Raw genomic sequence first — 15,100 nt, 5'->3', positions numbered from 1 at the left:
ACATGTGTGAAAATCCATCATTATTTTCCAGATGTTGCTTTCAGCCCTAGCTGTTTAGGTTCAGTGGATAGAGCATTGGCTTGCGAGTCTGGGTTCATTCCCAGTCAAGGGGCACAACCCAGGTTGGGGGCTCAATTTCCCCAGTAAAGGGGCCTGCAGAAGGCGGCCAATCAATGATTCTCTCCCATCGTTGATGTGTCCATCTCTCTCTCTCCCTCCCCCTTCCTCTCTGAAATCAATAAAAAATATATATCATGTACTGGTGTGGTCCCTCAGCCTGCCTGTGCCCTCTCACAATCCGGGACCCCTGGGGGGATATGGGACTGCTGGTTTTGGCCCGAGGGATGTAGTATTTCGGGAAGCAGCAGGTGGACGGGGGAGGAGCCTGAATCAGGGCCTGCCGCTGAGCAGCTCCAGCTTCGTAGTGGTAGCACTGCCGCAGAGGTGGGGAGGTGGGAGAGGCTCCTTCCGCTGCAGCTGCTATCTCCAGTCATGAGCCCAGGTGTCTGGTGACCATCGGTCAGCTGAGCGGTGCTCTCACTGTGGGAGCACACTGACCATCAGGGTGGTAGCTCCTGCGTTGAGCGTTTGTCCCTGGTGTCAGTGTGTGTCATAGCTGCGGTTCAACTGGTCATTCAGTCAATTGGTCATTCAGTCGCTTAGGCTTTTATATATAATATAAAATCTTGAGTAAAAAAGTACACAAGACTCAAGTGGTGTGCTTCATACATTGTTCTCTAGGCTAGAAGCAACCACTCCCTGACCTATCTCGCCCTTGAACCTTCAGTACTATTGATTTGTATGCTCTTTCCTAGAATTAAAGCATTTTAGAAGCAGGAGTCCTTTGAGAATCCCTGTTCTAACATTCTCATTTCATGACTGAAGAAACTATGGCTCCGTTCTCTCCCTATGTTAATATTAGTACCTGCTTCCATAACCTAAGCATCCCGACTTCCTTGCCAGAGCTCTGCACATTACACTGCCAACATCTAGGAATAATAGAACTTCTGATGCAGATGTTCGTTTGTCCAGGAGAAGACAGTACATCTGTGGTCATGACAATCTTCAGCGTCTCATTTTGCCTGTGCCCTTCACATGCTCTTCCTATAATTCTCATAGAAGCTCAATGCAGTTGGTAAACTTAAAGGGTCTTTCTTACCGTCTTCATGCCTGATTTCTGATCCTACCTCAGAATGACTATCTGATAGTGAGTTTCTCAAGAAGTGAGGAACGTAGCAAACATCAGACCCTAATAAATTTACTACAAAATGAAGTTTTGTTTCATACATGCCGTATCATAAAAGTACATATTGCCTATTCTATTTTAGTGAATACTGTTAACCAGAAACAACCCACAATAGGTGATTTTGAGTAAGTTCTTAGCGAGTACGTATGGACAGAGGAGATATATCAGTAAAAATTGCATAACAAGCAGCACACTGCAATCACTGTTGATGTATATGTGTCTCCTATATATGCTGACCAATATTTCAGTAAATACTAGTTTAAAGAGGAGAACAAAGTAAATGTAAAGGAATTCCATTATTGTATTCATTCATGTTTCTCTGACTATTCCGCAGTAAGTAATAAATACTTAGTGTATTAGATATATATATTTCAATTAATATAACCTTATAACAAAGAGAAAAGAACAGTTGAAATGTATCATGAAGGTTTTTATATTTATCTTAAAACCTAGATTATCATCATCTTCAACATCCAGCAAAGGGGTCGTACCCAAAGTCTGAGAACCATCATCAATAGGTTTCAATTAAAAACACACACACATTAATGTAGGAATCCCCAAGAGAATCAAAAAAAATTATTTTTGAGAAATGTGAAATTAGAGATGCGGGACTTGATGCTCTCTGTTTTTCCTTAAGTAGCTATGACCTGAAGTGAGGCAATGGCTGTGTATCAGTGTGCTCTCTGCGTTAGGAAGAAAATAACTTTGAAAATGAAGAGCATCTTTGAATTTGAAGATACTAATCACACAAAGGGTATATTCTTTCTGATTCCATTTAGGACACATCTTTCTTTTAAAGTCTTAATTTTTTTTTACTAGACAAAACATTGTCATAGTTTAAAAATCAGAATGAATTGAAACACTGAAAATTCTGTGATTTCCAATGCCCGAAATCAATGGTCGGTAAACTCATTAGTCACCAGATCCAAATATTAACAGTACCACGATTGAAATTTCTTTTGAGAGCCAAATTTTTTAAACTTAAACTATAAAGGTAGGTACAGTGTTATTAACTTAATTAGGGTACTCCTAAGGTTTAAGAAGAGCCACACTCAAGGGGCCAAAGAGCCACATGTGGCTCGCGAGCAGCAGTTTGCCGACCACGGCACTAGATAATCACCTTTCTTAGTTTCTTGTATATAAGAAACATCATTACTGAATGCATTTTTAAGTGTTAATATTGCAAACTGTCACATGTCATCTGTGTTCAGAGAGGCAACAAAAAAGGGCAACTGAATAGGATTGTTTTGATATACTGCTGTGGATAGTGGGACCCTACTCCAGCCTTACTTTCTTTCCTATTCTATCAATGTAAGCATTTGCTGAGAGCCACATTACTTTGCCCTAGTCCGAGCTGATTTCACCCTCTGCTCTTTCTGCTTACATTTATATTCTTTGGTTCCCTCCAATATTCCATTCCAAACTGCTCTTTTTGTTCTCATGAGCTCTTTCATGTTCTCCTTGTTCATTTTCATACTTCCCCCTCCTTCCTGCTTGTGTTTTTCCCTCCCTCTTGGTTGCTGTTGGCCTGTGCTGATGAAAGCAGTTCTAATTTTTTTACATTGAAATACTTGCCTTCCTATAGCCCAGTACTCCCCATCCTCTTTCCCTATTTTCTCTGTTATCCTACTTTGGATAGAAAACTCCAAACCACATGAATATTACTTTTGGAACAGCACTCAATTTAAAATACTAAAGTTGAAACCTTGGTGGTTGGAGACCATTACACATAACACATCATATATATCTATATCTATATCTCTATCTCTATCTCTATCTCTATCTCTATCTCTATCTCTATCTCTATCTCTATCTATACATGTATTGCTAGTTTTCTACATGACTTAGGTTTTCTTTCTATTGCTGTTGAAACACTCTCAAGAAGTCTTGATTTCATTGTCAACTGGAGTGTTCTTTAAAACTCCATATTAGAAAAGGAAGGGATTAGAGTCCACAACCATCTCACATCCGAATGTAGCAGATGAGGAAAAAACATATTTTGTGAGAGATCCAATGACTTGTCCAAAGTCACATTGCTAGTAGATGTCAAAATCTAAACTGAAATTAGGTCTGCAGACTTCTATATCATATTTCCCCAAATTACTCTATGCTCTTTTGACACTATTGCTAAATTGAGGTATAAATAACAATCCAATGAAAAAGTTCAAAAAGGTTCTTTCCTTACCTGACATGCTCAGAGAAGAAGAGCAGATAACAACTGTAGATGCAAGGAATGACGATTTCTCAGTGGATGAAGCCAAAGAGCACATGTGTCCAGTATGAAAGTCACTGGTCATACTGGCCACTGGTCACTGGTCACCAGTTACTGGTCACTGGTCAGTTGCGATGATCCAAATTTATTTACAGACAACTCCATGGGCACCCCAAGATTCTACCAGGTGGTGGTAGGTTTGGTGGGAGAATGATGTCACAAAGCAGGCAGTTTAAAGGGATGAGAGAGCCAATCGGGAGGTCAGGTTCCCAAGAAGACAGGATTGGATAGCGGGAGCTGTAGGGGAGCTCAACCAACACCTGAATGGCTGAGCTCTCAGGACACATGGGCTAGATGACAATGCAGCTGTGATAGTCGCACTTTCCCCGGGCTCTTATGTTAGGGAAGCAATCTCAGTCTGTTACAGACGTTCATGAATATAATGAACTACTAGTTACTTATATTCTCCATATTGTATTGTATAACATGTTTATCATTATATATTTTGCTAATATCCTTAGAGAGAATGGAAAGGGGCATCTAGGTTGCACACTTACAGTTGTTCTGAAACCATACCAGTCCATTTCATTAGTGAATTTACTGTGGCTTTTGAGGAGAAAAGGAAGGGATTAAGGAGCTCATTCTGTCAGCTGGTTGAACAGTAAAATGAAGTTTCTTGAGTGTATTTTGTGCAGAATGATGTGGTCCAAGGCTCTTCCCTTGTAGTTTCTTCTCCTTGAATCCTACCTTCCCTGGGCTGGGCTGGGCCACGCTAGGTTGACTTGCATCTCCTACCACTCCCATTTTTTCTCCTTCTTCATTGTAGGCGTTGATTGTAGACAAGCTGTGATCTTGCAATCTGACACTCATGGATGTTACTTCCTGTCCACTTCTGGCAGCAAGGTCTTCTTTGTAGTGTCTGATGCTTCCCCCAATGGACTCTGTCAATTACAAGCAACGACCACAGAGCTCGGTGTCCGTTGACTGCAAACCTTTCCTCTTCCAGCCTTTGGTTGCACTTCTTCTGCCCATAATTTGCTCCCTCAGGTTCCTTGGGCCATGTAGGCATCCTGCCATCCTGCCCTATCATATGTGAGAGGCCTTCACGATGTTTTCCCTTTTCCTTCTCTCATAAAGTGTATCCCGTGTGGCAGTTACTGCAGTCTCCTCCCCCTTTGCAAACAGCCGCTGTAGAACTTTGGGCCTCTAGGATTCTCTGTCTGCCATGCTTGGGTGCAGGGCCAGGCAAAAGGGACGAGGAAACTAGTTAGAGAAAGGCAAGGACATTCTTGGAGACTAGGGGACAGGCAAAGTGTAATTGTACAGGACAGAAGACATTCATGTGGATATTTTAGGTTCTGTGAAAAATACGTTGACACATTTTGGTCTCATTTTGTATTAAGAGAACAGACAATTTACATGTATACACAACTTATCTAGTGCAGCAAATGCAAGGAATTTTGCTCACAAGAGATTATAATCTGAAATACATTTTCATTTTCTTTCATGTCATATTAGCTCAGTTATATAAATCACTGTTGTGTTTGCAGAACAGAGATTGTCTTTGTGCGGTGTGTCAATGCTCTGGTTTGTTCATTTGTTTTTTTCCTTGTCGTACCTTCAATTTATTTATTCATATGTATTATTGTATTAGAGATGTCCCTTTTATTTTCTATTTTGTTTACCCCCGCATTGATCCCCTCCACCCACCCCACACCTGCCATCCCCCCTTCTACCTTCAACACTGCATTTTCTGGGTCCATGGGCTATGCAAACATGCATACAAGTCCCCAGTTCATCACACCCACACCCACACCCACACCCACACCCCCACCTTCCCTCTGAAATTTGTCAATCTGTTCCATGCTTCTATATCTTTAAGTGTCCTTTGCTCATCAGTTTATTTTGTTCATTAGATTCCACATATGAGTGAGATTATGTAATACTTGTCTTTCTCTGGCTTATTTCGCTTAGCATAATACTCTCCAGGTCTATCCATGCTTTGCAAATGGTAAGAGTTCTTTCTCTTTTTACAGCCGCATACTATTTCATTGTGTAAATATACCACTGCTGTTTGATCCACTCATCTGCTCATGGGGACTTGGGCTGTTTTCCAAATCTTAGCTACTTTAATTTGTGCTGCTTTGAACATAGGGGCGCATATATTCTTTCTGACTGGTGTTTCTGGTTTCTTAGGATATATTCCTAGAAGTGGGATCACTAGGTCAAATGAAAGTTCTATCTCTTTATTTTTTGAGGAAACTCTTTAGAGTTTTTCAGAGTGGCTGTACCAGTCTGCATTCCCAGCAGCACCTTAGTCTTATTTTCAAAGATTCCAACATGGTAAGACATATTGCATATTTTTCCCTTGACGAGTTTATCTTGAAGCATCATGAACTAGCTTGATCTGATGGATTTTGTGGAGAAACTTAAAAAGGGGTCTGTGAAAAAGGACGTTGTGGTGAGTTATGCTGTGCACACAAGCTTAAGGAACAGATGTGTACAGTCAGCCCAATGTGGCCTGGGCTGCCTCTGTTGTTCTTCCCCTGGTTAGTGCTTTTCTCACTAACCCTCTTGTTACTGTGAGGAGACAGTGCTGAGTTGCTAACCCAGTCTTCTACAGGGTGTGGCAATAGTAGGTTTACAGTTGTGTGTTTGGAAAATAGTACAATCATGTATAAATAACCATACAACCATAAAGTCTGTGTTTCCCATACTCACAACTGTAAACGTACTTTACCCCATGCTATCAATGGATTAAGCGGGTTGGGGGAGGAAGCCTATGGACCTAGTAGTTACTCTTCATGCTAAGCTTTTAGGGTGCCTGTATCAATCTACCTTGCGCTTTTGACTTCCATTGTGTATGAAGTGTGTGATCCAAGAGGCGGAGAGGCCACAGGAAGATCGCTCCTATAGTTGGAATCTCCAAAGACACGTGTTTCATTTATAGACCATTTCCCCTTATGAGATACTTTTTTCAAAGATGGTGTATTCTTACCTGAGAAGAAATGGTGAGAAGTGTTGCAGTGTAGAGGTGTGGCTTAAACTTATAAGTTTATTCAAGGCTTTTCCTCTTGGAATCCTGCAATGCATTGCCAAATTCCTGATACTAATATGTAATGTGAGACTAACACTATGAGCTAAATATCTGCAATCCAGACCAGTCTCTGCTTTTTCTGTGTCCCCATGGAAATCCGTAGCTACTGCACTTAGGGGGCTCGTCACCTGCGACCCAGTATGCCTATTGCTCTTGCCAGTGGGTGTGGATGCTTCCCAGGATTTTTCTCTTGGGCTTTGCTCAGTTGATGGTGGTGTTTAGACAAGGCGGCATGTGCAGCCTGGGATCATGCAGGGGCCCTAGCTTGCCCTTCAAGTTAATGTTTAGGCTTCACCTGATGTTGGATCTCATGCACCAGTAACCTCTAGATGCTGTGTTCTGAAGGCCAGGTTGGTGACATGGCCACTGAAGCCTTCAGAGATAGGCCTCCAATAGAGGCTTTACTCTACTGCATGCAGTGTGACCTCAGCCCATTACTGAACCTCTCGGGTAAAGTGACACAGGGATGCTGGCCTTGCATGTTGCGAAGGTTAACTGAAGTAGTGTATTCATGGGCCAAGGGATAGGTGTGGAGTCAATGATAATTTATTTCCCATGTCCTGTCCTGGATGGGCCTCCTACTGCAGACAATCTCTTCTGTAGACCCCTGTTATCATCTGCTCCAGGATAACTGTAAGCCCTTGCCACTCATCTGGTAGATTCCCCTAATTTGTTCTCACTTTCCCCACTACATTCATATATGCGTAAGGCAACCCAATCCCAAAGGAAATGTGTCCTGAATCTGTTTTCTGAAATACTTATCTAGTGGTCAAGAGACATAAGGCCCACTTCCCAAGAAACTTTTTACATTTCTCCTAGTCAACATAGACTCAGCTTCTGCCCTCTCAAGTCTATTCAAATTTTCCTCTTTTAACACTAATCTCAGATCCTGCTTCTTTCTTCTGCCATATACCCAGCTCCTGCTTCTCTTTATAAATCCATAACCTCTCCCCGTTTTGGGCCTTTCTGGCCATGGCCCAAGTTCCTTTCTTCCCACAGTGCTTACCCCTTGACCCTCATTCACCGATCCAACTTCCAATTCTTTCCTTATCATGCAGCTTTTGATCCTCATACCCACCAAGAAAGAGCACAGTTAACAGCATCTCAAAATTCAAAATACTTCTTTATTATTAAATGCTAATTTACAATATTTATTCAGTTTTTTTAAGTTACCGAATATACCCAGATTGAGACATTCCTATCTATCTATCTATCTATCTATCTATCTATCTATCTACGATCTATCTATCTATTTATGATCTATCTATCTATCTATCGAAAAGCAGCAGGTACCCAAATGGCACCAGCACTCCCAGCATCTCCTACATCACATAGCCATAGTACAGAGAAATGTCCATTTCTTTTTCCCTGTCAATGAAATGCTGCCTTGTCCCCAATTTGGCAGCATTCTCACGCTCTAGTTGAGCCTTCCTCTTCATGGCCTCTCGATCTGGCCTCTGCTCCTTTGTGATGGGTGTTGACATGACTGGCCCCAGAACCTCAGATTTCCTCCATGGAATTGGTTGGAGGGCGAAATCCTGGAGTAGATAGTGGTTGTGAGGCTTGAGCGGGGTCTGGGGCTGGCTCACAGCCGAGTGAACAGGCTCCCGCTGGAAAGAAGCACAAGATGATGTTTTGTAGGGCCCAGGCCTAGAAGCAGGAGGCTGCGGGACACTAGGGCAGTCGCGGTTGGTCAAGCCTGGTCCAGCGGAGTTGGACGATATTGGCTGAGCTGATTTGACAGGCCCTGTCAAAGATACAGGAGTTGGCAGGGATGCAGTGACTGCAGCAGGCTTGGCAGGGTTGGTCACAGCAGGCCGACGTGATGCCAGAGACTGTGGCCTGCGAGGAACAGGTCGAACTTGAGTCTTCTCCATGGTTGGAAAAACCAATGGCACCAACTTGACCTTCCCAGGAGAAGGCAGCTTGTCCTGGGATGGAGGTGGAGACCCTTTGTCAGCACTTCCATGTGTTTTTTTGGATTTGACTTGAGTTTTCGCAGGACCTTTGCCCTCACGGGGCATAACCAGCCATGGTTTGGTAGCTGGGCGTGGCTGGGGGCCTTTAGGGTTGCTTGAGTTTCCCAGGGCCCGCGAGGAAAACAGGTCAGCTTTCTCATCCCTCTTCTTGCCCAGCGCATGGAAAACCTGCACAGACTCCAGCATGTGCACACCGAGGCCGCTGCGAGGCTTTTTGATGGCCTCTTGTGGCAGCTCAGGATGACTTTTCTTCCTCTTCATCTTGGGAATGGCTGGCTTCTCCTCTGCCTTGACTTTGTTCCCGGACTGCTTCCTCTCCTCAGCTCTCTTGGAGTAGTTTTCTTTGTTTGTTTTGGTGTTTTCCTGCACATGGCTCTCAGTATTGCTGGTCCTGCTGGCTGCAGCTTTCTGAGGTTTGCTGTTGGAATGCTTGGCCATGTTCGAAAGAGCCCTGCCACCAGCTGCAGCATTGCAAGGAACCACTTCTTTCACAAACACACAGTCTGGGCTCTCGGGCTTGATCTTGGTCTTGGGAGCATCACTCATAGGCTCAGAGGCTTTATGTTTGATCTTGCGGCCTTGATCAGAGCGAGTCTTTCTGACACTTGACTTTTTCTGCACTTCGTGCAACTTGAGGCCCCTGGTGTCTTTGGTTTTGATCACCTGGGTCCTTGGGGCTGATCAAGGTCATCCAAGGAACTTAAGACCTGTGGCAGGTGAATACCCTTCACCAGTGTGTCGATGTCTGCAAAACTGTCATTAGATTCAGTCCCATTTTCAAGTGTCCCTTGGTCCTTAAGACTCAGGCTATTCTTTCCCCAACCAGACTTGGCACAACCAGGCTGCTCCTCTTGGCCAAGGGGACCAATGCAGGCCAGCACCTGTGGAATGTCAGGCACTTCTAAAGGGAGCAGTGGAGAAGCTTCGTTTTCTGTTGGGATCTGGTACCCATCCCCGTGCTTGGAAAGCTTGGTTTTAATATTCTCCACACTCTTATTCTCTTTCTGTTCCTGGCTTGGAGCTGGCGGCAGTGCCAGGAGGTTAATAGGATTCTGGACTATGGGTGCCATTGAAATGTCCCCACTCTGAGGTGGTGGATAACTCTCAAGTACCTGGGAATGTCTGTTCCTGCAGGCCTCGGGGAATTCTGGAGCAGGTGGTAAATAAAATATTTGGCCTGGAAGTTGCAATGCCAAGGAAGTCTCCATCCCCAGGGAAGTCTCCATCACTACAATGGAATCAAGGGGAAGTCGGTCAGTCCCTGGATTTGCTTTGCATTTCACAGGGTTGTTATAAGTCACATAAAAAAATGATTTTTTAAAAATGTTCCCCATTCTCATATTGAACCCTTTTAATTCTCTCTACTTTCCCGAGTGAATAAAAACACTTCACACCAAGGACTAAGACAGGGAATGGAGCTCTTCCTGATGAAGCCTATAAGCAAGGGGAGATAATAGCCTGTTTGCTTTGGACAAGATGTTGGAACACATGATCCTCAATCCAGGTGTCAACTAAGGAAGTGATGGAAAGTTAAACGGGCACTGTCACAATAATGTCCTGAAAGGCCTTAGAAGGAGACTAAAACAATCAATCAAGGGAGTTTACTGCAGTATTGTAGTACAGGAGGACTCATCAGGTAGGACAGTGGAAAGTGTGGTGTCCCTTGGTATGCTCTTGGAGTTCTCCTCCATGTAGCATCCATGGCTGTTAGTTTCCCACCTTCCCACCTCTGTCAGGTGTCCTCATAAGGAGTCTGACAATGGAGGGCATTGACTGAGGGTGGTAGGGGTTAAAGTCACAGGACTTACATTCCACCTGTCTGAGGACTCACCACTTCCCAGCAGCAGATTGACCCCAGTTTTGAATGCTGACCTTATTCCCCTTCCTTGTTTCTGTTTGTACTCACCTTCAAAACCTGTCTTTGTGATGGGTTGAGGAGGCACAGAGTAGCAGATTCCAGAAGTGGAGGCTGGTGGTATCATGTTTGTGGACTGAGTCTCCTTTAGCACCACGACCATCCCTGGGTCAGGGGCAGAGGCCCTGCTCTCTGTGTAAGACACAGAGCCATAGGACTGCAGGTAGGGACCACCCTCTCCAGAGAGCAGAGGGTCCATTGTGCCTTGATTGTAGTAACACACATGATTTGCCACCTGGTAGGGATGTGACAGGCCCTGTCCCTGAATTGGTGCCCCCTGAACAAGGTTGACAGAAAGTGATGGATACTGAGGGGCCATATTATAGGCATCTGAGGTTTTCTCACACTGGGACGCCAGAGACATAGAGGAGACAGTTGTGTCCTGGTCAATGACAGTCACAGTGAATTTTCTGAGTGATGATGACTTCTTTTCAGTGTCTCCTGTAAGAGCCCACTCAAAAACTTTAGGATTGGAAGCAGCTGGAATGGAGATTGGGCTCTGGCCAGGAACTCCAGACAACATGGTTGTGCTAGAATGTTGGTAAAAGTAGGCACCACCCATGAGAGGTTGGAAAGTGGTGCCAGAGGCTGATGGCAGGAGCCATGGTGAACTGTTGGCTGGAGCAGAGACACTGTAGAAATTGCAGACACTTCCTGCATTGCTCTCCACAGGAAGAGAGCGTTGCAGGGAGGTTGAAGTTCCAAGGAAAGGTGGATTTTTGGAATTCTCTGTAGGGAACAAGAGAGTGATGAAAAAAGTCAAAGAGATTGATAAGCAACACGTGTGAAAATCATCATTATTTTCAGATTGTTGCTTTCAGCCCTAGCTGTTTAGGTTCAGTGGATAGAGCATTGGCTTGCGAGTCTGGGTTCAATTCCAGTCAAGGGCGCAAACCCAGGTTGGGGGCTCAATTCCCCAGTAAGGGGCCTGCAGAAGGCGGCCAATCAATGATTCTCTCCCGTCGTTGATGTGTCCATCTCTCTCTCTCCCTCCCCCTTCCTCTCTGAAATCAATAAAAAATATATATCATGTACTGGTGTGGTCCCTCAGCCTGCCTGTGCCCTCTCACAATCCGGGACCCCTGGGGGGATATGGGACTGCTGGTTTTGGCCCGAGGGATGTAGTATTTCGGGAAGCAGCAGGTGGACGGGGGAGGAGCCTGAATCAGGGCCTGCCGCTGAGCAGCTCCAGCTTCTTAGTGGTAGCACTGCCGCAGAGGTGGGAGAGGCTCCTTCCGCTGCAGCTGCTATCTCCAGTCATGAGCCCAGGTGTCTGGTGACCATCGGTCAGCTGAGCGGTGCTCTCACTGTGGGAGCACACTGACCATCAGGGTGGTAGCTCCTGCGTTGAGCGTTTGTCCCTGGTGTCAGTGTGTGTCATAGCTGCGGTTCAACTGGTCATTCAGTCAATTGGTCATTCAGTCGCTTAGGCTTTTATATATAATATAAAATCTTGAGTAAAAAAGTACACAAGACTCAAGTGGTGTGCTTCATACATTGTTCTCTAGGCTAGAAGCAACCACTCCTGACCTATCTCGCCCTTGAACCTTCAGTACTATTGATTTGTATGCTCTTTCCTAGAATTAAAGCATTTTAGAAGCAGGAGTCCTTTGAGAATCCCTGTTCTAACATTCTCATTTCATGACTGAAGAAACTATGGCTCGGTTCTCTCCCTATGTTAATATTTAGTACCTGCTTCCATAACCTAAGCATCCCGACTTCCTTGCCAGAGCTTTGCACATTACACTGCCAACATCTAGGAGTAATAGAACTTCTGATGCAGATGTTCATTTGTCCAGGAGAAGACAGTACATCTGTTGTCATGACAATCTTCAGCGTCTCATTTTGACTGTGCCCTACACATGCTCTTCCTATAATTCTCATAGAAGCTCAATGCAGTTGGTAAACTTAAAGGGTCTTTCTTACTGTCTTCATGCCTGATTTCTGATCCTACCTCAAAATGACTATCTGAGAGTGAGTTTCTCAAGAAGTGAGGCATGTAGCAAACATCAGACCCTAATAAATTTACTACAAAATGAAGTTTGTTTCATACATGCCGTATCATAAAAGTAAATATTGCCTATTCTATTTTAGTGAATACTGTTAACCAGAAACAACCCACAGGAGGTGATTTTGAGTAAGTTCTTAGCGAGTACGTATGGACAGAGGAGATATATCAGCAAAAATTGCATAACAAGCAGCACACTGCAATCACTGTTGATGTATATGTGTCTCCTATATATGCTGACCAATATTTCAGTAAATACTAGTTTAAAGAGGAGAACAAAGTAAATGTAAAGGAATTCCATTATTGTATTCATTCATGTTTCTCTGACTATTCCGCAGTAAGTAATAAATACTTAGTGTATTAGATATATATATTTCAATTAATATAACCTTATAACAAAGAGAAAAGAACAGTTGAAATGTATCATGAAGGTTTTTATATTTATCTTAAAACCTAGATTATCATCATCTTCAACATCCAGCAAAGGGGTCGTACCCAAAGTCTGAGAACCATCATCAATAGGTTTCAATTAAAAAACACACACATTAATGTAGGAATCCCCAAGAGAATAAAAAAAAATTATTTTTGAGAAATGTGAAATTAGAGATGCGGGACTTGATGCTCTCTGTTTTTCCTTAAGTAGCTATGACCTGAAGTGAGGCAATGGCTGTGTATCAGTGTGCTCTCTGCGTTAGGAAGAAAATAACTTTGAAAATGAAGAGCATCTTTGAATTTGAACATACTAATCACACAAAGGGTGTATTCTTTCTGATTCCATTTAGGACACATCTTTCTTTTAAAGTCTTAATTTTTTTTACTAGACAAAACATTGTCATAGTTTAAAAATCAGAATGAATTGAAACACTGAAAATTCTGTGATTTCCAATGCCCGAAATCAATGGTCGGTAAACTCATTAGTCAGCAGATCCAAATATCAACAGTACCACGATTGAAATTTCTTTTGAGAGCCAAATTTTTTAAACTTAAACTGTAAAGGTAGGTACAGTGTTATTAACTTAATTAGGGTACTCCTAAGGTTTAAGAAGAGCTACACTCAAGGGGCCAAAGAGCCACATGTGGCTCGCGAGCAGCAGTTTGCCGACCACAGCCCTAGATAATCACCTTTCTTAGTTTCTTGTATATAAGAAATATCATTACTGAAATGCATTTTTAAGTGTTAATATTGCAAACTGTCACATGTCATCTGTGTTCAGAGAGGCAACAAAAAAACGGGCAACTGAATAGGATTGTTTTGATATACTGCTGTGGATAGTGGGACCCTACTCCAGCCTTACTTTCTTTCCTATTCTATCAATGTAAGCATTTGCTGAGAGCCACATTACTTTGCCCTAGTCCGAGCTGATTTCACCCTCTGCTCTTTCTGCTTACATTTATATTCTTTGGTTCCCTCCAATATTCCATTCCAAACTGCTCTTTTTGTTCTCATGAGCTCTTTCATGTTCTCCTTGTTCATTTTCATAGTTCCCCCTCCTTCCTGCTTGTGTTTTTCCCTCCCTCTTGGTTGCTGTTGGCCTGTGCTGATGAAAGCAGTTCTAATTTTTTTACATTGAAATACTTGCCTTCCTATAGCCCAGTACTCCCCATCCTCTTTCCCTATTTTCTCTGTTATCCTACTTTGGATAGAAAACTCCAAACCACATGAATATTACTTTTGGAACAGCACTCAATTTAAAATACTAAAGTTGAAACCTTGGTGGTTGGAGACCATTACACATAACACATCATCTATATCTATATCTATATCTATATCTATATCTATATCTATATCTATACATGTATTGCTAGTTTTCTACATGACTTAGGTTTTCTTTCTATTGCTGTTGAAACACTCTCAAGAAGTCTTGATTTCATTGTCAACTGGAGTGTTCTTTAAAACTCCATATTAGAAAAGGAAGGGATTAGAGTCCACAACCATCTAACATCCGAATGTAGCAGATGAGGAAAAAACATATTTTGTGAGAGATCCAATGACTTGTCCAAAGCCACATTGCTAGTAGATGTCAAAATCTAAACTGAAATTAGGTCTGCAGACTTCTATATCATATTTCCCCAAATTACTCTATGCTCTTTTGACACTATTGATAAATTGAGGTATAAATAACAATCCAATGAAAAACTTCAAAAAGGTTCTTTCCTTACCTGACATGCTCAGAGAAGAAGAGCAGATAACAACTGTAGATGCAAGGAATGACGATTTCTCAGTGGCTGAAGCCAAGAGCACATGTGTCCAGTATGAAAGTCACTGGTCATACTGGCCACTGGTCACTGGTCACCAGTTACTGGTCACTGGTCAGTTGCGATGATCCAAATTTATTTACAGACAACTCCATGGGCACCCCAAGATTCTACCAGGTGGTGGTAGGTTTGGTGGGAGAATGATGTCACAAAGCAGGCAGTTTAAAGGGATGAGAGAGCCAATCGGGAGGTCAGGTTCCCAAGAAGACAGGATTGGATAGCGGGAGCTGTAGGGGAGCTCAACCAACACCTGAATGGCTGAGCTCTCAGGACACATGGGCTAGATGACAGCACAGCTGTGATAGTCGCACTTTACCCGGGCTCTATGTAGGGAAGTAATCTCAGTTTGTACAGACATTCATGAATATAATGAACTACTAGTTACTT

At 43.1% G+C, this 15,100-nt stretch overlaps 1 pseudogene; it reads right to left on the bottom strand.

Moving 5' to 3' along the window:
- Window positions 1-7,877: 7,877 nt before the first annotated feature.
- On the bottom strand, window positions 7,878-11,178 carry LOC102437793 (annotated as a pseudogene).
- Window positions 11,179-15,100: the final 3,922 nt, after the last annotated feature.

Source organism: Myotis lucifugus, unplaced genomic scaffold (assembly GCF_000147115.1).
Source record: "Myotis lucifugus unplaced genomic scaffold, Myoluc2.0 scaffold_2393, whole genome shotgun sequence".
Lineage (NCBI taxonomy): Eukaryota > Metazoa > Chordata > Mammalia > Chiroptera > Vespertilionidae > Myotis > Myotis lucifugus.
Note: the sequence above shows the minus strand (reverse complement) of the source record. Positions and strands in the feature narration are given on the sequence as shown.